The sequence below is a fragment of the Cibotium barometz genome, chromosome 42, assembly GCF_041138505.1.
Source record: "Cibotium barometz isolate CiBa-2024 chromosome 42, ASM4113850v1, whole genome shotgun sequence".
Lineage (NCBI taxonomy): Eukaryota > Viridiplantae > Streptophyta > Polypodiopsida > Cyatheales > Cibotiaceae > Cibotium > Cibotium barometz.
Genome location: NC_141087.1, coordinates 525,779 through 551,206, shown reverse-complemented (window position 1 = coordinate 551,206; position 25,428 = coordinate 525,779). Strand labels below are relative to the sequence as shown.

General features: G+C 45.2%; 1 pseudogene; it reads left to right on the top strand.

The window, feature by feature from the left end:
- LOC147614019 (uncharacterized) overlaps positions 1-25,428 on the top strand; it is a 68,731-nt pseudogene that overhangs the window by 31,264 nt on the left and 12,039 nt on the right.

The following is a 25,428-nucleotide window of genomic DNA, read 5'->3' as shown; positions in this document are numbered from 1 at the left end:
TTCTCCTTAATGGCCTGACAATTGCTTTGAACAATTTTAGACCTCTTTGTTGTGACTTTACTCCATTAATTACTGAAGGTTATACGGGGTATGGTGGTGTTTATACTTTGACCAAAATCTATTTCATCAATGAAGCCCTAAGGAAAATGTGAAAGGTGGCTGGGTGACTCCTGGTGGTGAATTACAAGTAGTTAGTGGTAGTTGCACACGAGTTACTAAACACAATTATAAAAATAAAAAAAATAAAAAAAACAATGGAGGCGAACTGATCGGTGTTCTGCCGAAAGACAAGTAGGGAGTAGATGTTGCTTAGAAAAAGCTATAAAGAATCAGTGTGCCAATACAAAGAACCAAAAGGTGTTGAAACAAATATGAAGATTTAAGAAAAAAGAGGATGGAAATTTAGTACACCTATTATGGTCTTTATAATTTTTTGAGATTGAGTGGAATGTAGTCTCCCTAGAGTTGTGGAACATGAAAGAGTAGGTGTTAAGTTATTAAAAGGAAAAATTTCTAATATCTGAGGCTGGTAAGGTTGTGTGATTATGTTAACAACCTTTGTTCTTCACAACTTAATAATAGTTATTGGTGGTAAAGTGAAGGTTATTATGTTTAACTTGTCCAAGCTTTGTGTGAGTGATCTAGGTATAGATTTCCTAGTGCTACTACGATTGAGAGGCTGTGTTCTCTATTGTGATTGGTCAATGAAATAATGTGTGGAATTGACTATCTATCAATATGATTTCAAACATAGTTTAAAATAGGTTAGCTACAAAAGAGTGTTGGTATTAATTATAATAATAAGCTGGAGTTGGGAATAGTTGCATTGTTGTGTAGCTGAAGTGCAGAGGAGCCGAGTTGCATTGAAGGCTGGATTTGCAGAAGTGTAGCAGAGAAGTTGCAAAGTCGAGGACGACGTTGGGTTTTAGTAGGGGGGAAATGTTAGCATGGGAATTTGGACATATTTTGTAAAATTTCAAGGACATTTGGGGGGATTTGTATTGCATATTAGCCACGTATAAGCAAAAGAATGTGTTCATGAAGTCTATGAGCATGAGAAATTTGGTTGCATGCTGATTTCTTATCTATATTGCATATTAGCTACATATAAGCATAAGAATGTGTGCATGAAGTCTATGTGCATGAGAAATTTGGTTGCATGCTGATTTCTTATCTGTTATTGAAAGAGAAATTATTTGGGAATTAATGTGATGTAATAAAGTTAGGTAGATGTGTGTGGAGAGCTAGAGAGAAAACCATTGCGCATGGTAGATTGCATTCCACTATACTGGGCCATGGGTATGGGTATGGGTATTTGGGAATGCTCATAGCCTAGGTAGAAGTGTACAATCCAGAAGAGTAGCAAGCCTTGATGTCACACAATGTGGGAGATGTTCTAGATCCAAAGTAGGAAATTTTGATGTTGAGCACTGAATGGTGAACAATGGGAAAGAGATTTTTGTCATTTCACAATTGGATTACTAGATTTTAACATTGAACATTACACGGAAAAATACTAGGAAAAAACTCCTTTCTCAATTGGGAAATGCTCAAGTTGGTATGGTGTGTAGGTGGTCAGGAAGGCCGTCCATTTAGGGTAGCTCACAATGTTGAACATTTATCCGGAGAACGAATGGGAGATGGTCAATTATTGTCAGGTAGTAGCTCATGGTGTTAAACTCTACATGGGGAAAGCACGGGAAAAGAGCTCTTATTTTGCCAGGCGGTAGCTTATGATAGCATTGAACCCTATACAAAAAAGCTATGAGAAAAGAGCTTGTTCCTCATACAGGAAAGTGTCTAAAGTTTCTTGAGACAAGGGCGAGAACATCCTCTAGACACCACTGTAAAAATTTATAAAATAAAAATAAAGAAAAACTCCCTCTCTTCCAACCGTCACCTGACGGTTGGAACGGGCATAAGAGAGAGAGAGCCTTTCTTTGCCCCCCACCCCCCTCGTGCAGAGAGAGAGCACAGGGGAGAGAGAGAGATAGATTGATTGATTGATTATCGTCCGCGGAGGTCAAATATGATCTATGGGACCAAAAAAAGACATCTCAAGTGGTATGTGTGGGACTAATAAGTGATTCTCGATGGTCAAAAATTGTGGTGATGAGCGTCGCAATGGCGAGTCCACATCGTGCTTGGGAGAGGAAACTGTGTAAAGCTATACAATGGCTGAAAATGTGGGAAAAGCGAGTTCTAATGTGATCAAAAGCGGGGCACTCAAGTAGTGTGTGGTGCTCGGTCTCGCGAACTTGCTGGGGGCATAAAATGCATAGTCGATGGGACTCCTTGCTAGTACCCCAACGCCCCGTCTCACATCGAAGGGAGTGAGAGCTAAGTCAAATGGATGCGATGGTACGGATTGCGGACAAGGGGATGAGCTTAAGCATATAGGGGTGGGTGCAGTTCCCTCGTTCGGAGAAGAAGATGGTTTTGTAGTTGGGGGCAACATGTTTGGTTTAATGTGTGAAGCGTGAGCCTCCGGACTTCTCCCAAGCCATGATACATTGGCGTTGTAGGAAAGCTTCGTTCACCATGGAGTCTTTCGAGGCATCATGAAGCAAGTGTAATGCATCCCATCTCCCGAACCACTTCTTGATGTCTTGCATCTATCCCAAGCTCAATATTTTACTTTTGTGTGTCTTTTGGACTTTTTGGCTTGCTTCCCACGGAATTTTAGGAAGGCGATATGAGGGGTTCACCCGCATCTTGAGCATGTACTCTACGACCCTCTCCATGTCCATAACCTCGATGGGAAGTGATCCAGTTTCAAGAAGTAATAGCATATGAGGTGTTTGTGTCTTGACTTGGAGAAAGTTTGTGAGAAAACGCTTTTAGACGTTTTCAAACTCTTTCCAAGTAGACTTAGAGAGAGAGAGAGAGAGAGAGAGAGAGAGGATTGGCACTGTTGTTGCTGTCCGAACCGAGAGCCAAGGATTCGGGGGAGCTCTGCTTAAATTTGGAGCCAAAAATAGGCATCAATGGTTGGTTAGGGCTTCATATGATGCCCAAGTAAAAAAGCTAAAGTGTCAAGTGCGATGCCATATGTGTGTGTGTGTGTGTGTGTGTGTGTATGTGAGAGATATGTGACATAACCTAACATTGTCGAGAGATAAGAGAGAGAGAGAGAGAGAGAGAGAGAGAGAGAGAGATAAGAGATAGAGAGAGAGAGAGAGAGAGAGAGAGAGAGAGAGAGAGAGAGAGTGTTATAGGTGCATGCATACATGTGTATATGAAAGATGTATGTATACACATCTAGTAAATTTATATATTTGATGCCCATAACTAGATGCTAGGGTTTCAAAAAAAATTAAATGAAACTCAAATATGGGCTTCAAATCGAGAGAGAGAGAGAGAGAGAGAGAGAGAGAGAGAGAGAGAGAGAGTGTGTATGTGTCAATGTTGTGTGCAGGGTGTGTGTGTTATTTTTGAATTATATTATATATATATATATATATATATATAGAAAAAAAGGAAAAAACAGAAAAAAAACCAAAAAAACAAGGGTATGTGTGTGTTTGTGTCATGTATTTGATGTGAATGCATGTGTGTGTGTGTGTGTGTTAATGCATGTGAGACATAGAGTGTGTAAGTTGTTTGTGTGCATAGTGAGAGAAAGAGGGTGTGCATGTTTGTTTGTTTTTCTTTTAGCCATGTAAAATATAAAAATAGTAAATTAGTATATGTGTGTGTGTGTGTGTGTGTGTTCATGCTTGAGTATATGCATATTGATTCTGTGTGTGTGTGATAGGAGGAGAGAGCATATGCGTGTGTTGCATGTTTGTATTTAAGTGTGCTTATGAGTGTGTGCATGATTAGAATAGATAGACATGTGTGTAGTTAAATCGTTATATTAAAAAAATATACATAAAGCAATGCTACAAGTTAGAAAGCGCTATAAGAAATATATTAATGTTTGGTGATAATTGGATAATATAGAGGAAGCATCTGGGGGTTTAGATTTAAATAGAAGATAGTAAGAAAGAAAGTTAGAGAGAGGGTGAAAGATAGACATACATAGAAGAAAGAGAATGAGAAAAACCAAGAGAATGATATAGAAGGATAATATGTGGAACATAAGTACGAAATAGAGTTTAAATAGAGATATTTAAGAGATAAAGTGTGTTGTCTATCCAAAGAAGAGAGAGAATATCATAGACAGATTGCTAGAGAATATCTATCTATAGAAGAGAGAGAATATCATAGACAGATTGCTAGAGAATATCTATAGAAGAAATAGAAAAGAGAGGTAGTGAGATAAAGAGTGTATGAACTTAAAACATTATTGATTGCATAAAAACATTTACATTTCATCTGCATATCATGACATTTTGAATTGGAAACGTTGGATTATATATTTGAGATATGATAACATTAATGTGTCGTGTCATATATGTGATTTAGAATATTAAAGTTTGAACCATATTAAATTAGTTGTTTATGAAAGATAAGTTGAACTACACAAATAGAGATAACAAATGGATAATAGGACACAGGAAAGGCTTTGTCAATTTTGGTGCGTTCGCCAAGAGTTAGCTAGCTTTTGTTGCTGCGAGGCACCCCGATGCATATACCTTGCATGTTCGGAGCGCGGGTTTATGAAGCTATAGGAGAAAGAAGACCTAGACATGGTAATCCGGCTTAACATTGACCTTAGTGTTACAATTATCCATGGAATATAAGATCTAGGGCGGGATATTGAACCCATTCTAATTCAAGTTTATCGAGTGAGTGTACACATAAGCATTCCCTTGAGGTCCTAGTGACTTAAAGAGCCGAGGATGCTTGTGACATGAGCGAAAAAGAGGGTAAAGAAAGTATAGGAGTGGGAATCCAATGCTTGGCACAAGAGCTTAGAGATCCTAGAAGACATAGAGCCTAAGTGTGAATAAAAAGAGCACACAACCTCATACGCTCCACACAAAGCAACGAGCAACAAATGCTCGGAAGAGCACCGTGATTAGAGCTCTTGAAATCCATAGCTCTTGCCACGTGGCTGGCACACACTTGTTACTTTTAATTTATAGAAGAGATGGTTAAGTTGTATATGAGGCATGATGTGTCAAAACCAAAATAAATCAGTGGAAGATAGTTTGAAACTACTTGGAGAAAACCTTCAAGTTGCATAAAAGCAGCCTTGTACACCTTTCACTTGCCGCACATTAGAGCACATCCTTTGGGCTAAAAATAGCCTTGAAGATATGAAGTTGGATGCTTCAACAACCTTTCCAAGCATTAAAATTTGCAACTCCTACTATTGGTCCTCATATGAGAGTCATTTGATCTATTGAGTGAAGACCTCTCTCTATCCATTTGGCAAGTAACTTCTAACAAATATATTCTACATCTGTCAAGCCCAACCCTCCATGTTTCTCTCTTCTTGTGTAGATTCTATAGAAGACCTTTAGAACTTTGTGAGCATGGTGGGAGCCCCAATCAAAGGAACCATCATAACATTGAGAGCATTGAGTTGTGTCCAAGAGGGCACCCATCATGACACAACTATATAACTTCTAGTAGTAGATAATGATTTAGTACAAAGCTTCTAAAAGACATATTATTTTCCATATCTTGCCAGTTGGCGAACTATATAGGTATCTTTCTTAGCACCTAGCTTCATCTTTGCTTTGAGATTATGATAGATCGCATGGCAATACTTAGTAGTTTTAATTAGTGGACATCCTTGCAATGATTTGATTATTGAGACTATGGTAACACAGAACGGTCTGAGAGTAGCTCAAAAAAATTTAACAAAAATTTCCTATTCCAATTACCATAATAATATTGATGTCATCAACAGATTGGGTGAGGCACCACAAGTGCTTGATGGAACTAGGAACCTCTCAAACGCCTTTAAGGATCTTTTTGTCTTCTACTATCACACAAAAAATGATGAAAGTACAAAACCCGTGACTTATACATATTCTGAAAGTAATGGTTAATGAAGGCCTTTCCCAAGCCCATAGTTTGGCAAGGACCGGAAAAGGAAAATCCTACACTTATATTGTAAGCCTTCTCTATAGCTTTGCCCGATTCCGTTTGCAAGCCCTCTTCAAAGTGTGATGATGGCATCTAATATCTTTCTACCTTTGATAAAACCCTTTTTTTTTTCAAGAAAAGATCCTTCCATTAGTTAGTCAATGAATCGCCCAATTGGGCTACAACTCCCTTGCATCGGGATCAATCCAAAGTACAAGGGGAACTCCCCGACTCACCCACCCAAAGCTACTAACACCACATCACAAAATGGGAGGAGGGAAAAGCCAAGCTGGAGGCCGATAGCACCAGCGCACTGTGCCATCACGTGTCGTGTAGAATGGGCCCTCTCTCCAGGTCCGAAGGAAGGCGAGACGACGGGAGGACGCTGTCGAGGAGTCTCCCTGTATCCTATCCAGCTGCCCGCGTAAGGTGTGGATAAGCTCCCCCCAGAAGTCTCGAATAGTCTCGGCTAGAGGAATCGACGGACCGTCAAACACCTGTCACATGCACTCTGCACTCAGTGCATGGTGACAAGATGGCTCATCATCAGTTGTACAGTTTTAGAACCCAATAGGATGATATTTTACGTACGCCGTGACCCTATTGTACATCCTCAGTCCAGGATAAGTCAGGCACGAGCTACGTAGGTCATTCCTCAGCCTTAGTGGGTCAGTCTGTCAGTCAAGTCCCTTAACCCACTTGGAGAGAATCATTCATGCATATAGAGTCAGTAGAAGCCTTAGGGTTTGCATCAGAAAGCACTCTGCATCTTGCATAATATGCATACATATGCATGTGCATCATTTAGAACATCCCCGAAGCCTTAGGGAATTTATTGGGATTTATCTGGTATTTTTTCCATATTTATTAGTATTTATTTAGCATTATTTGCATTATTGGGCATTTATAAATATAAACTTTATTAAATGACCAACCTCCAGTTAGTATAAATAGGCTTGCATAGAGCTTGTTTTCTCATTCAGTCTTCATTGTGTTAAGAGCTCTCCTCCTCCTTGCTTTCAGCCCAAGACTAATCCAGCCCTAGAGCCCATAAGCTTGCTTCTCCAGCCCCTTGAGAAACCCTAGCTTCAGTCAGCCCTAGGCACCTGCTTTCAGCCTCCAATCAGCCTGCTTTCAGCACCAAAGCAACCCTGATTCAGTCCTCTACAGTCTCCAAATCAGCAATACATGCATGCGTTTCTGTCCAGCAGCCTCAGGACCTTAGCGTTTCTATCCAGCAGCTTCAAAACACCTGCGTTTTGTAGTTCAGCAGCCCTACAGGTCTGCGTTTCAGTTCCTCAGCAGCACCCCTACACTTCAGCGTTTCTGCCCACAGCAGTTTCTAGCCCTGAAGATTCAGTCTACAGCAGTTTCCAACCCTGAATCTGCAGTTTGCATCAGCATCCAGCCTTCTGTGCATCATCCATACATGCAGTAGTCATCTGGTGAAGGTAACACAGCATTCATAAGTGTTTTCAGCATTCTAACATAGTGTAGAACAGTCCACCTTCTTCTTCTCTCAGCCTCAGGTGTGCAGCCCTTCCTCATGCCCTTGGGAAGAGTGCATAGGCTCGAGATCAGGTCATCGAGGTGTTTCTACAGCAGTGTACAAATCAGCCACTCTTCGATCCTCCGAGATCTTGCGTTTGGCTTATCTACAGTCCACAGTCATTCTCTCTAAGGAAATAAAGCAAATACTATCTCGTTATCGGGATAGGGGGCCCTTCAGTGGGTAATTCGAGACCCAATCTGGTGTACAGTTCTCATCTCTCTCTCTCATCTCTTTAAAGTTTGAAGTATAAAGTGGATTGCTAAACTCACGAAACTCAGGATACAGAAGACGGTGTGAGCATTTGTGTGACAGGATCTTCCAATACAAAGACTTCCGCTGCATATCACATTGGTATCAGATTCAGATAGTCCACACACACCGTATCCTAGCGTGGGGGCATCCTTGGATGGTTAGATTGCGTTCCGGCACGACCACCGACTTCAGCATCATGTCTACAGGAGAGAGTACTCATCAGCCGGAAGACGTCTCCCCCGAAGGAGACCTTGTTCTTCCGCCTACAGCAGACACCATAGCTCTTCTTAGAGCTCAGAACCAGCTACTCATGGAGCGTCTCCAACTCTTGGAGGCAGCAGCAGCACGTCCTTCTACACCTCCAGCAGCACCCAACTACATGTCCCTCTTCTTTCAGATGGAACAACAAAGGAGAGAGGACGAGGCTCGAAGGAGAAGAGAAAAAGAAGAAAGACGGGACTATGAGGAAGCCCAACGCAGGATCGACGAAGACCGACTTTAGGCTGACCTCGCCACTCGAGAACACCAACGTGAGCTTGATCGAGAACGTATGTTACTCGAACACCAACGGAAAAAGGAGGCCATACACTTGAGGTATCAGCAGCTCTCCTCAGTCTCCCCAGTCATAGGTGTCACCAACCAGCAGCCCGCAGCAGCATCAACCACCATCATTCGTAATCAACCAAATTTCAGTAAGTATGATGGTAAGTGTGATCATTCTTCAGTTAATCAATTTATTCATCAATTTAATGCTCATTTTCCTTTAGCTAAGATCACAGACCCACAAGACAAAGTCCACTTAGCGGCTCCCCATCTCACTGGTGAGGCAGTCACTTGGTGGCAGCATTGGTCTAGTATTCATACAGACCAGGCCACAGGTGTCACAGCCTTTGACTGGGACATCTTTGTCCACGACCTGAAGACCAGATTTCTCCCGCCCCAGTACATGACCGGTCTGAAAGACGAGTTCTATGGACTCAGACAGAACGGATCCCCAGTGCTTCAGTTTTTCGGTAAGGTTATTACTTTAGCACAGCAGTTAGGGTTATCTGAGCAGGCCAAGATGGAGCAATTCATTCGTGGATTGGACTCCAACATTCGGTTCACAGTTCGTAACTTTGAACCAAGTACATATGACCGGGCTTTGACTCTCGCTCAGAATGAAGAAATGAAGCTCAACGGGGGTAAGCCCAAGCAGACATCTCAGTCCAGTACCAAACCCCAGCAACAGCAATCAGCTGCACAGACAGGGAAAGGTAACGCATTTCTAAAGATGCTAAGAAGGACAGCAGTAATAGCTCCAGTTCAGGGGGTAAGAAGGATAAAGAACCTAAGAAAACCCCTGATGAAAAGGCTAAAGCAGGCATTACTGGAGGTTATCTTCCTCCAGAGGAGCAAAGGAAGTACCAGTCAAAAAATAGATGTTTTTTCTGTCATATTATAGGACATGGTAAGATGGATTGCCACAAATGGCAAGCGGCACAAGCTGCCAAAGCTCCTTCTGCCACAGTTGCCACAGCCTCCCCAGCTCCTCCAGCCCCGCCTACTACCTCAAATGCAGTTCAACTTTTACCTTCCATGCATCCTATGCCATCCGTGGTATTTGATGCTAAGCAGGAGGGTGAGAGCGATGCTGCTCAGAAGAGCCTCATCCGAGCTTATGGCTCTGCCCAGGGCCGACAGTTTGTAGTCCTTTTCGATATGGGCAGTTCTGAAGACGCCATCTCTCCCCAGTTGGCTAATAAATTGAACTGCACTTTAGTCCCATATCATCTGGATGTGGACGGGTTTACACCTGGTCTTCGCACCCACATTTCCCAAAAGGCACAGCAGTTTGCCTTTGAAGTTCAGAAGGCCTCATTTCAACGAGATTTCATCGTCTCCCCTCTGTTAGGGTGTGACATGATCTTAGGAATTCAGTGGTTCCGTCAGTATGAGCCTATTCCCAATTGGGGGCAGGACACTTTTACTATTTGTAAAGGTTTTCCTGAGCCTGTCATGATTCGGGGGGATAGAAGCATTCTTGGCATCCCATTGATTTCACATCTCCAGGCCAGACGAGCTATCCGCAAGGGAGCAGAAGGAGCACTCCTTTATGTTCGTACTCAAACAACCCCTCCCTCATTAGTAGCATCCCTTACATCTTCAGTCCCTCAGTTAGCAGACCTCCTATCCAGACACCAGGACATTATGCTTAGGGACGATCTCCCGCCCAGTCTCCCACCCTCTCGCCTTGAGGACCATCACATTGATTTGGTCCCTGGATCAGATCCTCCTAGCAGGTTTCCCTATCGTCTTTCCAAGACATTAGAGGGCGAGTTAGAAAAGCAGTTATCTGAGCTTCTCCGAGCCGGATTCATTCGGCCTTCTTCCTCCCCATTTGCTGCACCTATCCTATTTGTCCAAAAGAAGGACAAGTCTGCACGCCTGTGTATAGACTACAGGGCATTAAACAAACTCACTATCAAGAATAAGTTTCCTATGCCCAGGATAGAGTACATTTTGGAGCGTTTAGACGGTGCTAAGTTTTTCACTAAGATCGACCTCAAGAGTGGTTACCATCAGGTCCGCATTTTTGAAGCTGACATTTCAAAAACAGCTTTTCGGACAGAGCGTGGTCACTACGAGTTCGTAGTCATGCCTTTTGGGCTTACAAATGCACCCGCAACGTTCAATAAGATGATGTCTAGGATTTTCGCAGTCCACATTGGGAAGTGTGTTTTCATATTCCTTGATGACATACTAGTCTTCTCAGCCACTGCGGAGCAGCATGAGAAAGATGTGGAGAAAGTCTTGCAACTTTTGCGAGATAATCAGCTCTACATAAACGCCAAAAAGTCTATCCTTGGTGTTAAGGAAGTTCAGTATTTGGGCTACATCATCGGTTCCGATGGGATTAGACTGGACCCATCAAAGGTTCAGGAGATCTTAGATTGGGACATTCCTAAGACCGCCCAAGAAATCCGTTCATTCGTAGGTCTTTGTCAGGCCTATAGTACCCATGTCCATCAGTTTTCCAACCTTGCAGCACCTCTTACAGACTTGCTCAAGGGGGTGAAGACTCGCAAGCAGAAAGTCTCAGTTACAGGTAAGGCACTTGATGCATTCCGTGCACTCCAGAAAGCTGCCTCAGAAGCACCTGTATTAAAGTTAGCATCATGGGACGAACCTTTCGAGGTCATCACCGATGCCAGCAATGTAGCCATAGGAGCAGTCCTCCAGCAGGACAATAGACCCGTGGCATATTATAGCAGAAAGTTGGATGTCGCTGAAAAGAATTATTCGGTATATAACAAAGAGCTTTTCGGTGTGATCACAGCGCTCAAACATTGGAAGCCTTTTCTTTATGGACAGGCTTTCACAGTGAAAACAGACCACCAAGCACTTAAGTGGCTTCAGACTATGCCAAGTGCCCAGTGGAGTGATCGACAAGCCAGGTGGAGTCAAATCTTCCAACAGTTTGGAGGTATAATTGAATACATCCCTAATAAGCATAACCCAGTAGCAGATGCTCTCAGTCGAAAGTCCAGCATCCAGGCAGTCCAAGAAGCTACCATTCTCGAAATCACGGGGAAGGACTTGGATAGTATGAAAGACCAATATGTCGACTCCCCTGAGTTTGATACTCAGTATAGTTTGGCTCTCACTTCTGAGCCTGTGTTAAAACCCTAAGATCTCTCTAGATAATTGTTATGCATAAAACATGCATAAATCAGGCATAAACTCAACCACCCAACCACCCCCGAGCCCAAGGGATGCACACATGAATAATGAATGAAATACATCATACCTCTACCTTGATGTCCCATACCATCAAGAGGTATAACACAATCCAATAGCATGTAGCTATAGTGTGAAATGGTAGGTGAGTAGATATGGACCTCTACACAAGAGACCATAGCATAAGCCTCCAAGCTCTCAAGCTCCAAGCCCCCTTGAGTGTGCCCCATGCCCCTATTATATAGGAGGGCCCTCAAGTGACTCTTGACTTTCCATTCCTCATGTGTGACCCTTGGATGCCTGACCCTAACCTTAAACCTTAAGGTTAGTCCTAACCCATGCTCCACTAGAGCTTGTTCCCATGCTCCCATGCTCACAAGCCTAATGTGGGTTAGCCTCCTAGTATATGCACACATAATGTGTATATAATATAGCACACATAATGTACATATAACATACTTCCCCTCTCTCAAAACATTGCACTCTTGCAATGAAAAGAAGGAGAACTGCACTGAACAATCTCAACCAACTCCCAAGTCGAATCCTCAATTTCCCTATCTTTCCACCTAATTTTAACCTCAGGGATTAGTCAACTAGAAAGTTTCCTTTCCCTGAATTCAAGTACCATATCAGGTTCATGTGGAACATAGGATAATTCATTGACTTCAACGAGTTCTTGAGGAATAACTGTGTCGTCCTCACCTCCCAGTTTCCCTTTCAATCTATTGATATGAAAGACTGGATGAACTCTAACAATTGGAGGTAGTTCTAGTTCATACGCAACCGTGCCAATCCGATATATAACTCGAAATGGACCACAATATCAAGGAGATAAATTCGAGCATTTTTCCATTGACAAAGTCTGAAAATCTTTAGGAACATTAAAATAAACCAACGCTCCTGGTTCAAAAGACCGAGATAAGCGTCTCCTATCAGCATAAAACCGTGCCCTATCATGAGCACTCCTGATAGAATCCCGAGCTTCGGTCAGAATTTCCTACATATCTCGCAAGAAATCCCTCGATGCATCAAGCTCGATGTCCTTAAGACTGACAACAATAGGTGCCCTGAGTTGATACCCATACATAAGTATGCACGGACTAAAATAATAGCCGTAAATTTAGAACTGTTATAGGCAAATTCCATCATTGAAAGATAATTCCAAATATGATGATTTTCTAGAGACATGCACGAAGCATATACTCTACAATCTGATTCATACATTCTGTTTGCCCAATCAGACTACTGCGGATGATCAGAATAATTCACATTCAAAGTAACTTCCTCGTTGTAAACCATTCGGAATAAAGTATGAAAACATGGCATTATAACAGCAGAAACCAGGGATTCATCGGTGCCCCGACATACCCACATCTGCATATGGAATAATCGACGTCTCGAGTTACCCATAACAACATAGAGAGTCATCAACGTCTCGATGAGTCACATATATCCATCCGTAAACCTATCAGGTTGATTGTGAAAATCACCTAAAGTACGGAACTAAAGAAAGAAATGCCAACAAAGGAAGAATCCAAATTTCCTTATCCAAACACAACAAGATAAACTTGTTTGAACTCTAAAGAAATAGATTTCAACAAGTGAAAATGCCGACGAGATTTCCCTCATCAAAACATGCAGGCTATAAATAAAAGAAATTTATTCAGAGAATGCCCACAATATAACTTCTAGTGAATTTAGAAAATAAGATTGTCTTTGAATGTTGAGGTCAACATGCTAAGTGATGTAAGCAAAGCAACAATCTTGAGCCCAAATTATCCCATAAGATAATATATGTGAGGGATCACTAGCGTCCCATACCACCATGATACCACCCATACATACCTTAACAATTTGAAACTCCCTAGTATGCCGTCTAGGAAAATATGAATAAAATCCTGTATTAAAGGAATAAGATGGCCTTATCCAGACTTTCACATACTAAACCTGTCTCTATACACTTGAGACTACATCAAGGAATAACTCCTTCTGATTACATCATTAGAAAAGAAATTGAATTATTGGCGCCTTTCTAATGATAACTACCCAAAACACAATAAAGTTAGGGTAGAAAAATAACTCACCTAGATATATAAGCAACTAGGTATCCGAGTTGGAATATGTACAAGAGTACAAAAATATATACTCCAAAATTATGTGCAAAAAACGAAGGCAAATGCTACCTTCAAAGCACATGCAATTATTCAAAAGATCAAAAGATCCTTATAAAACCATGGATAAAAGCATAGAAGCTCCTCGAATCCATAAAAACCATAGTTGATCATAAAAACAATGCATGCCATCTAATGGACATAAATCATGCCAAAAGAAGCATTAAAATTGGTGGCCAACTCATCAATCCGGAGTATATGAACGTTGTGTTGTTCAAATAAAACTCCAAAGTAAGAAAGTGAAACACATGTGTGTAGCACTTAATAAAAAACCCCTAGACACAAGTGAACTAGGCAGAACCTGATGAGTCCATAAAACTTGGAAAACATCCAATAAAAATCCACCAAAATAACTCGATCAACTAACCCATGATAGAGTTTGTCTTAGGCTTAATAAATTAAGCACAAACCACACTTTAATAAGTGCAAAATAAATTATCATGGAAAATTGTCAAAGGTGAAACACACTTTGAACAAAAATTATAGCCATCAAAAGAATTTAAGGAACATGTCCAAAAAGAATGGCTAAATAATGGTAAAAAATCATGAATACATTGTTTAGAATTAATCCAAACATAAATATCCATTAATACGAGATATAATCGTATTAATAATATGCGAATAACACGCATCTATCTAATGTCAGTACGAGAAAACGTACTTCAACATTAAATAACCCTCGAAAATATTAATTTCTCGAGACAAAGAATTATCATGATTTTTTTCTAATTTTCCCAAATTTTACAGGGCCTCAAAATATAATAATTTTGAATTCCACCAAACCTATCCCATGGCATTCCAAACCTATATTTTTCCAGAAAATTTTTAGCAATTTAATTTGCCAAAATACCATTGATATTTTAAAAATACCAATTTTTAGGATTTTCAAATATAATATCTAGAATATTCCTAATTTTCCCTGAGAATCCCATCGTTCACGAAATTTCCAATTCCGCCCGACAATTCTCAAATCCAATAAAAAATTTTAATTTTAATGGATTTTTCTAATTTTCTGGGTCAAAAAATATAATTTTAAAGGAATTTGAATGGTCATGGGCGCCTGAATGGACACACCACATGCCAAACACCAACCTCACATTTTTCCAAAATTTAAAATAACCTTTGTCTAATTTTCCACTAATTTTCAGGAATTTTTTAAAATTTTTAATCAACCCCGAACGCATTTAGAATACGAACGGTCAAAAAATTTCGGAATTCCAACGGTTTTCCCGGAATACGGAAAGCCAAAAGTTTTGGGAAAATGAAAAGACAAAAAAAATCGGAATGTGAAAGGTCAAAGGTTTCCGGAATACGGAAGGTCAAAAGTTTTTCCGGAATTCGGAAAGCCAAAAGGTTTCGGGAAAACGGAAAGCCAAAGGTTTTCCGGAAGATGAAAAGCCAAAATTTTTCAATAAAAAATTTCCAGGAATTTTCATGGATTTTTTTTCCTCAAATCCCAAATTTTTCTGTAATTTTCAGGCTTTTTCCAAGCTTTTTTCTGAAATATATTCAAAAGCTTTTTTTTTAAATAAAAAACTCATTTTTTTAAAAAAAAATGAAAAAATAAGCTTTTTAGCTTATAACTTGGTTTTGATTTTTTTAGGGGGGGGGCGATTTTTCGCCGGCGGCTGCAGCGCAGCCCCCCCCCCTCCCGTCGCCTGCGCATGGGTGATGGAGAGAGAGAGAGATGGAGACTCTCTCTTCTCCCCTCTCTCCTCCCTTTCCTCTTCTCCAAAATATTCTTCTCCAATATCTTCTCTCTCTCTGTTAAATAGAGAGATTAGCTTAATCAAAGATTAAGCTTTTTTAATGAAACTCATAATCATAATTAGTGATTAATTATGATTTATGGTTAAAAAATATCATTTTAAAGAGAAAATTCATGGAAAAAATGAGGAAAAATCAGATTTGAGAGACGGAGAGAACCCCACGCACATGGGAGAGCATCACATGCATCAACACGCTGTCCCCTACTGAATTTCAGTAGAAATTGACAGAAATTTGATTGCATTCCCGCGGAAAAAACCCGCAAAAAATGTATAAAAATACATTTTTAATCAAAAAAAAATGCTCAAAAAATTCCTAAAAAATTAGGAAAAATTTCTAAAAAATTCTAGAAATTCAGGGAATCCATCCTACAAAAATATCCACCATAAACTTTATGGTATTTTTGTAAAAAATTCCATTAATGCTCGATTTTAACCATAAAAAATAAGGAAAAATAGCATTAACTCACGGTATTCCCCCGCAACGTCGATTCGTCCATTGAATTGTAGTTACACATGTTCCAATCACCAAATCGATGATCCACGTGCAATTCATCAACACAAATCAACAAAAAATAACATTTTATTAGTAAATATTAAAATTTACTTAAAAAAAATCAACAATTAAATAGAGATTGCTCTGATACCACTGTTAAAACCCTAAGATCTCTCTAGATAATTGTTATGCATAAAACATGCATAAATCAGGCATAAACTCAACCACCCAACCACCCCCGAGCCCAAGGGATGCACACATGAATAATGAATGAAATACATCATACCTCTACCTTGATGTCCCATACCATCAAGAGGTATAACACAATCCAATAGCATGTAGCTATAGTGTGAAATGGTAGGTGAGTAGATATGGACCTCTACACAAGAGACCATAGCATAAGCCTCCAAGCTCTCAAGCTCCAAGCCCCCTTGAGTGTGCCCCATGCCCCTATTATATAGGAGGGCCCTCAAGTGACTCTTGACTTTCCATTCCTCATGTGTGACCCTTGGATGCCTGACCCTAACCTTAAACCTTAAGGTTAGTCCTAACCCATGCTCCACTAGAGCTTGTTCCCATGCTCCCATGCTCACAAGCCTAATGTGGGTTAGCCTCCTAGTATATGCACACATAATGTGTATATAATATAGCACACATAATGTACATATAACAGCCTGGCCACTATTCAGTACAGAACGGTTGGTTGTTCTACAAGAACCGTCTCTGTGTTACTCGGGAAAAGCGTTCCGCTCTTCTCCACGATGCCCATGACTCCTTAGTTGGAGGACATAGGGGTATCAACAGTACCCTCGAGAAATTAGAACGGTCCTTTTATTGGCCAAAGATGAGGCGTGATGTCTATGCACATGTACAAGCCTGTAAGATTTGTCAAAAAGTCAAGGTTCCCCATACAAAGAAGGCAGGTTTACTTCAACCTTTGCCTATCCCCGACGGACCTTTTATCGACATATCTATGGACTTTGTAGGGCCTCTACCAGCATCCACTGGATCCCGTAACACTCAGTGTTTTACCATTGTGGATCGCTTTAGTAAGTTCTGCATGCTCATTCCATGCAAGCATACGGCCACAGTCGAGAACGTAGCCCGTCTGTTTCTCAAGCATTGGTATCCAATTTGTGGTTTGTTGCCTAGCACCATAACATCAGACAGAGATTCCAAGTTTACCTCGCATTTTTGGAGGGCATTATTTGAAAACTTTGGAACTAAGTTGCAGTTGTCGAGTGCATTCCATCCCCAGACAGATGGCCAGACAGAAATTTATAATCAGTTGGCCTTTGATGTCCTCAAGTCATATTGTCATGACCAGCAGTCCAAATGGGAGCACTATCTTCCATTGGTCCAAGCTATCTTAAACGACACTCATTCATCCAGTGTCGGATGGACTCCATATGAAGCAGCCTTTGGTCGCCGTTTTTCTTCTCTTTTGACGAGAATGGTGTCTCCATCTTTAGAGGCTAATAAAACCACGGAAGCATTTTCCGAGATCATTGAGTCAGTTAAGGACCGCTTGACCAAAGCTCAGGAAGCATATAGCAGACAGGCAAATAAGTCTAGACAAGATGTCCACTTCAAGGAAGGAGATTGGGTCTATTTGCGTATCATGAAGCAGAGATTGAAACAAGTGGGCAAACGTTGTCCCAAGCTTTCATTCCGTAGTTTTGACCCTTTTCCAATAGTTAAGAAGATAAGTGATGTCTCAATGAAGTTAAAGTTACCTGCCAGTTAGACAATGCATGATGTTTTCCATGTTTCTTGGCTAAAACCATATATTGGTCCAGAAGTGTTTGATGTTTCAGATGAACAGCAGCCAGACGTGGTAGACGAGACAGAAGTGATTGAGCCTGAGCAGATCCTTCTTCATCGATGGAAGCATGGTTCCGGTCGACGGATTCGTCAGTTCTATACGAAATTCCGAGATCGCGGTACTCATGAAGCCGTATGGCTCGACGAGGAGTTCTTCCAAGAGTACCCCCAGTTATTGACGGACTACTTGGAAGCCATGAACTTGCCGCCAAGCTAATCAGGAGGGAATGTCACATGCACTCTGCACTCAGTGCATGGTGACAAGATGGCTCATCATCAGAAGTGCAGCAGTTGTACAGTTTTAGAACCCAATAGGATGATATTTGTCGTACGCCGTGACCCCATTGTACATCCTCAGTCCAGGATAAGTCAGGCACGAGCTACGTAGGTCATTCCTCAGCCTTAGTGGGTCAGTCTGTCAGTCAAGTCCCTTAACCCACTTGGAGAGAATCATTCATGCATGTAGAGTCAGTAGAAGCCTTAGGGTTTGCATCAGAAAGCACTCTGCATCTTGCATAATATGCATACATATGCCTGTGCATCATTTAGAACATCCCCGAAGCCTTAGGGAATTTACTGGGATTTATCTGGTATTTTTTCCATATTTATTAGTATTTATTTAGCATTATTTGCATTATTGGGCATTTATAAATATAAACTTTATTAAATGACCAACCTCCAGTTAGTATAAATAGGCTTGCATAGAGCTTGTTTTCTCATTCAGTCTTCATTGTGCTGAGAGCTCTCCTCCTCCTTGCTTTCAGCCCAAGACTAATCCAGCCCTAAAGCCCATAAGCTTGCTTCTCCAGCCCCTTGAGAAACCCTAGCTTCAGTCAGCCCTAGGCGCCTGCTTTCAGCCTCCAATCAGCCTGCTTTCAGCACCAAAGCAGCCCTGATTCAGTCCTCTATAGTCTCCAAATCAGCAGTACATGCATGCGTTTCTGTCCAGCAGCCTCAGGACCTTAGCGTTTCTGTCCAGCAGCTTCAGAACACCTGCGTTTTGCAGTTCAGCAACCCTACAGGTCTGCGTTTCAGTTCCTCAACACCCCTACACTTCAGCGTTTCTGTCCACAGCAGTTTCCAGCCCTGAAGATTCAGTCTACAGCAGTTTCCAGCCTTGAATCTGCAGTTTGCATCAGCATCCAACCTTCTGTGCATCATCCATACATGCAGCAGTCATCTGGTGAAGGTAACACAGCATTCATAAGTGTTTTCAGCATTCTAACATAGTGTAGAACAGTCCACCTTCTTCTTCTCTCAGCCTCAGGTGTGCAGCCCTTCCTCATGCCCTTGGGAAGAGTGCATAGGCTCGAGATCATGTCATCGAGGTGTTTCTACAGCAGTGTACAAATCAGCCACTCTCCGATCCTCCGAGATCTTGCGTTTGGCTTATCTACAGTCCACAGTCATCCTCTCTAAGAAAATAAAGCAAATACTATCTCGTTATCGGGATAGGGGGCCCTTCAGTGGGTAATTCGGGACCCAATCTGGTGTACAGTTCTCATATCTCTCTCTCTCATCTCTTTAAAGTTTGAAGTATTAAAGTGGATTGCTAAACTCACGAAACTCAGGATACAGAAGACGGTGTGAGCATTTGTGTGACAGGATCTTCCAATACAAAGACTTCCGCTGCATATCACAACACCCGCCGTCAAACACCTAGTGGCAACAAGTCCGCCAGACAAACCAAAGAGTCAAACTACTGATCAGCTCCCAGCATGGATCTCCCTCTCCTGCCCCTGACCCGGTAGAGAGTTCCGGCACCGGGATAGAATAGAGGCAACCATCTCGAGCCTATACTGCCTTGGAGTCCCGGTCAGTTTCATAGGCTAGGGCCAGATCACTCAACGTGCCCCACGCCACGGCGCCCCACGTGTTAACCTGCTCCCGTCTCAAGTGCCTGAACAATCGGAGGATCCTCATCCAAACCTGCTGAGCTATTGGGCAGTCCCATAAGCAGTGGCGCTGCGACTCCTGGGGGTAGTCACAGGCTGTGCAGTCAGGGGGGTCGTCCCCCATGACGAAGCCAGGTGCCGACCACCGTGCCTCTGTGTGCCACCAACCAGTGGAACACCACCGTGTGTCGCGGCTGCCGGCTGCTCCAGAGTCACCGCCGCCAGAAGGTCGCGAGAGGAACTCCGGTGAAAGCCCCTATTGGCGTCAGTGGGCAACCGCCGCCGCCGGCGTCTTCTGTCTCCGTGCCAGGAGTATGTGCCGGCCCAATCGCGCTGTATACTGAAAGAAGGGGATCAACGGTCCCCTCTCCGGGGCAAAGGGGTCCCGCCACTGCCACTCACCAGGGTCCCAGCGCACCCGCACCAAGGGTCGAGCCTCCCAGGCCCAGAATCTCCATCCGGGCATCCGGTCCACGTCGTCAGGATCGGGGTCTATGTGCCAGACCCCGTCTCTGGTCCCCAGCACCCGGACCGGCTGAAAGGCACAGTTGCCTACTAGCTCTGACTCTGTGGCCACAGGGTGCAGGCTGCCATGATCTCCCACCTCAAAGTACAGGGTCGTCTGCTCGGTGCATCCCCACACTACAATGAGCACCTCTGTAGTAAAGGCACCCATCCAGGTCACAGGGGCAAGAGCCGGCTGCTGGAGCCAGCCAGTAGGCAGTGCCTCCTCAATGTCCCCGACCATCTGAGCGCCCCCCCTGAAAGACGCCAGCTGGGCGGCCTGCTGCTCCTCAAGCAAGCTCCGAAAGCGCGTCCAATCTCCAACGCTGTGGGCTGGCCCCTGTGCCATCGCCCCCCAGGCCACATGCAATCTAGAGCCTACCATGTGATCCCTCGCGGAACAAACCTGTGGATTCCATATCAGAGGTTGATGGAGTCACTCTTCAATGCTCAAGGGTGCTAGCTGAACCAACGCCGGCCTAAGCTGCTCCCAGGTCCGGAGAAGGCTACAAGCAAACCAATCCTCAATCCTCCTCGGCAAACTCACCCGTCGCATGTCAGCACAAAGATCCAGCGAACCTCAGACGGCCACGGCCCCCCGTCAAAGGCATCCAGCCTATCAACCGCTGGAGAAGGAGTTCCTTCCAAGGCTCTGGCACGGGAAGAAGTCCTCGCACAACAAGCTTGCCCAGAAGGGCTCAACTCTGACAAGCCGGATCCACAATCCCCAACCGTTGGGAAGCGTGATGGTCGACCAAGCCACCTTAGCCCTAGCAGGGCTACCGTCCCGTCCAGACCACAGAAAGTTTCGAATCAACCGCTGAACCTGACTGATAGCAGAACTCAAAAAGATCCAGCACGAGGTAATGTACCACATCGTAGCCAACAGAACCTGGTTGGCCACGACAGCCCTACCTGCCAGGGACAGGTGGGCAATGCTCCAAAAGAGGAGCTTCCTGCTGATAGTGAGCAAGAGAGGGGCAATCTGCTGCTCCGCCACCAGCTCGAGACCCACATGGCAGCCCAGGTACCGAACTGGGGTGCCTGCCGACACCCAATGAAACTGCTCACTCGGGAGCCAGGGGGTGGCGCTCCCTCTCCCACCCAGAAGCCAAATGACTTGTGCCAATTGATCTTGGCACCCGATGCATCACAGAACACCTCCAAGGCCCCCTGAAGCCTGAGCAGGTTGGCCTCATGGCCATGCATGTAGACTGCTGTGTCATCAGCAAACTCCGCATCGACGAGCTCCTCCTCCCTCACTGGAAGGCGAAGCCCCTGAAGGTCCGTCTCCCCCGCCGCCAGAAAAGAGCTCATGGCCTCCGCAAAGAAGAGGAGAAGTGTCGGGGCCAGAGGGCACCCCTGTCTCACTGAGCGCAAAAGGGGAAACCTCTCTCCACAGTCCCCCGCAAGCAAGACCTGGCTGTGTGCGGTCCTGTACAGAGAGGCTACCCCCTGACTACGAGGGGGGTTCCTCGGACAGTAGGGTCTGGTAAAACCGGGTAGCCATCTCTCGCAACTTAGACGGCTCCGCGGCAAGAGTCCCGTCGTCCCGCAGAAGACGCCGTATCCCTGCTCGGGAATGCCTGGGTCCCGTGATCGCAAAGAACTCCCCTGTCACCCGATCTCCCACCTGCGTCCACTGAGAGGCCTGTCTGTGAAAGAGAAAATCGAAGCGAGCCTCCTCCACCTCTCGTAGCTCCTGCTGCGAGAGGTGGAGGAGCTCCTGCTGCGCCTGGGTCAGCTGGGCCCCCGCCCACTCACTGTCTGTCTCGGTCTCAATAATCCGCTGGAGGGAGGCCACGCTCCTGTGGAGCCGCCGCTCCCGCTCCCGCTCCCGCAGCTGTGCGAGCCGCCGGCTGGCCTCCTCTCTCAGAAAAATGTTGATCTGCTGTAGGCCCTCGCCCACCGACTGCGCCCGCTGCCCCTCTGTCCACGGCAGCTGGCCCCAGATGTGCTCAGTGTGTGGATGCAGGGTATTATCCATCTGAACGCTAGTCGGCACCCGAAGGGTCGCGGTCCCTTGCCGCGCCCCCTCTAAGGGGGTCACAACAACCGGGGCATGATCTTGTGCACAATTATACATTTGGGCTAATCCAAAGCTAAAGTCTAAATTATTAATCTAAAGCTAAAGTCTCAATTCTAGTCTAAATTATTAATCAATCTCATAAATATTATGAGCAAAATGACTAAACGATTGAAGGGCTTAAATCCTAATTTATTGCACGTTAAATTAATCTATATTTCTCTCTAACCTTAATTAAGGATAAGTTTAATTAATCTAACTAAGCCTAATATTTTTTACTGTAGAAATCCATTCTCTGAGCTACAAATAGCCTACCCTAATAGTTGATTTGATTTATGGATTATTTGTACACATGGGCTAGTGTACATGAGTTTTCTACTATTAGGGCTAGTGCACATGCACATTAATTTTTGCTCTCTACTAGGGCTAGGGACTAGACCTTCATCTATCACACTAATTAACTTAACATTGGAATAGGGTCAAGTAACTCCATCCAGAGAAGCTGGTCCCAGCCAGGATGGCCACCGTGCCCCTGCAGTCTACTAGTAGGTCGCTCACATACCATCGATCAATCCGAGAGAGATTCGGCCCCCCAATCCGTCTATCCGACCGAGAGAACAGAAGGCTGTGCTTTTCCCGTACAAAGCCCCCCACATGCCATACATCTAATACGCGCATCTCAAAGCACAAGCACTCCCAAGCTGCTAATTCAGCCCCATGGATGGTCGTTTGGCTCCCTCCGCGCCGATCCTCGGGTGCTTCAAGCATGTTGAAGTCTCCCCCAAGGCACCAAGCATCCGCACAGGGCAGCCCATCAGAGATCTGCGTCCAAAACTCAGCACGAGCACTAGCATGGTTCGGTGCATATACATTAAGGAAACCACATTTAACCACCCCCCACTGAATGATCATCCACTGGGCCCTGCCCGGGACAATGATGCCGTGGTCCAGAATGGCCTGCCGCCAGGAATCCTCAATTGACATACATATCCCACCTTGAGACCCACGAGGGCCGAAGGCGGGCGACCAAAAAACCTCGCTGTGCCACTGTAGTAGCTGTCCACAGCGTCTCACCCTGCTCTCTGAAAGGTGATGCTCCTGAAGCATCAGAACATCAATGGCCCCCCCAACAAGGCAGGGAGCAAGCTCCTGTCGTAAAACTGACCCCTGTAACGCATATAGCCAGGGCCTGCGAGGCCTTGCACATTCCATGAAACCACTCTCATGGAGGGTTGGGGAACCATAAAGCTGCCACTGCAGCAAACCAGCCCATCTTTGAGGCCGGTTTGGATGGAGAGTAGTGCGCATCCATCCTGCCTCGAAACCCTGAAAAGTGCTCGCCCAATGCCGCACGTAGACACGACCAATTGGCCACAGCCACTTCCCGTGCCTCTATAGCAGAGACCTCATCCTCATGTATAAAGACATATCTAGGCATGCAATAAGTGTCCGCAATTATATACATGATCAACTCGCTCTCATGGGAGCCAGGACAAAACACAAATTGCACCAAATCCCAACACCGACGCAACATGTCCGTGAAATCTAATTCCCCCACATGGTGGGAGAACTCCAGTACTTGCTCTCTGAGAAGCCTCATTGCTTCCCCTTGAGTCCAGACAGGCTGTGAGGCCCCACACAAGGGGAAGGAGAAGGCTACTGCTGCGTCCAAGGCCGCCTCCCCACGTGAGGAGGCGGCGGCAACCACATGTACTCGTACCCGTGCAGGGTGGGTCTCCTCCTGGGCCCCAAAGAACCTGGAGAACTCGAAGCCAAACCGTTCCCCCCTGGAATGATAATCAAAGCTAACCAAGCCAGGAGGAACGGCCGATAGGGGCGAAGGACTGACCACCACTGGAGGCCGTGGCGAAGAGTGACCCTCCTGAAGAGCCCTATTGCGGGCAAAGTCACTCTGTAGGGATCGACGTGCCCCACCCTCCGACGAGGAGATCGGCGAGGGGCCTGGAGGTATCTGGATCGTGGGCTGATCACTGCCAACCGTACCGAGGCCCTGCAAGGGAGAGGCCTGGGGGGCCGCCGGGGAGGCCTCTACGGGGGACTCCTCAGGTATCTCCTCCAAAACACTGAAGCGGTTCACCGTGGGTATCCAATGCTGACGGGGGGCCGGAGACTCGCGCTGGCTCTGCGCTGACTGACGGCCCACCTGCTGCCACTCCGCTCCGGGAGGCTGAGGCTCTGCATGCGGAGGATCCCCCGACGGCGATGGCTGCGGGGAACCGGCCGCATCCCCCTGTCGGGATGGGGGAGCAGCTGGGGGCGCCTCTGGAGCCGGCTGGCGGCGACGAGGCTGGCGCCGCGAACGAGTAGGGCACGCCTTCGCAAGGTGTCCAAGCTTGCAACAGGCAAAACACTGGTTCGGGAGCCCCAAAAACTCCACTCTCTGCACCAGCCATCCACCTGTCAGGGTGGGTAGCTGAATCTCTCATGCACCAGCCATCCACCTGTCAGGGTGGGTAGCTGAATCTCTGAAGGCAACTGTGCTGGATCCGTGACCAACACTCGCACTGACGAGAGGCCCACCGACCTGCCCACGACTGAGGCCGCGGTCCACGGCGTCTCTAAGAAGAAGCCCAAGGCTCCTCCAATCTGCGGAAGAAGCGGAAGGTACTCCCGACGCAGGCCTGGGAAGCAGGCCGTCACCGGAAAGCCCCTCTCCACCCGAGGAATGAAGGAGGAGGAGGCATTTGTTGTCGGGTCAAAGCCATGGGTCCACGGCCGGAAGTAGACTCGGGCAGTCCGCACCGCAATAGGAGAAAGTTGGAGAACCCGTGCGGCTGCCTCAGGTGACGCAAATGGGACCTGGTAGAAGTTACGACCAAGGGGTTGAATGTCCAAGATCTTACCCACCTCTGTGAGCAAGCTCACCTGCAGCAAGTCCCTGAGCTCTCCTCTACTAGGCCGGGCTCCGATCACTTTTCCGATGACCGAGACCGACTCCAAGCGGGTAATCTCCGCAGCTAGGCTCGCTCTCCCTTCATCGAAGAGGGAGAGTTGGATGGAAACCGGGGCCGGGGCGGGCGAGGAGGCTTCGTGTGAGTCCCTCTGGTGAGGGGCCGCCGATTCCATCTGTGTCTGCTGAGGTAAGAGGAAGCGGGAGGCTGAAGAGGGCACCGGGAAGGAGCAGATGAGGGGGGGACACGGGAGAAGACGGGCGGGCAGGGGTATGGGGCGGGCAGGGGTATGGGGCGGCAGGCAGGTCCTGGGGCTGGCGAGCAG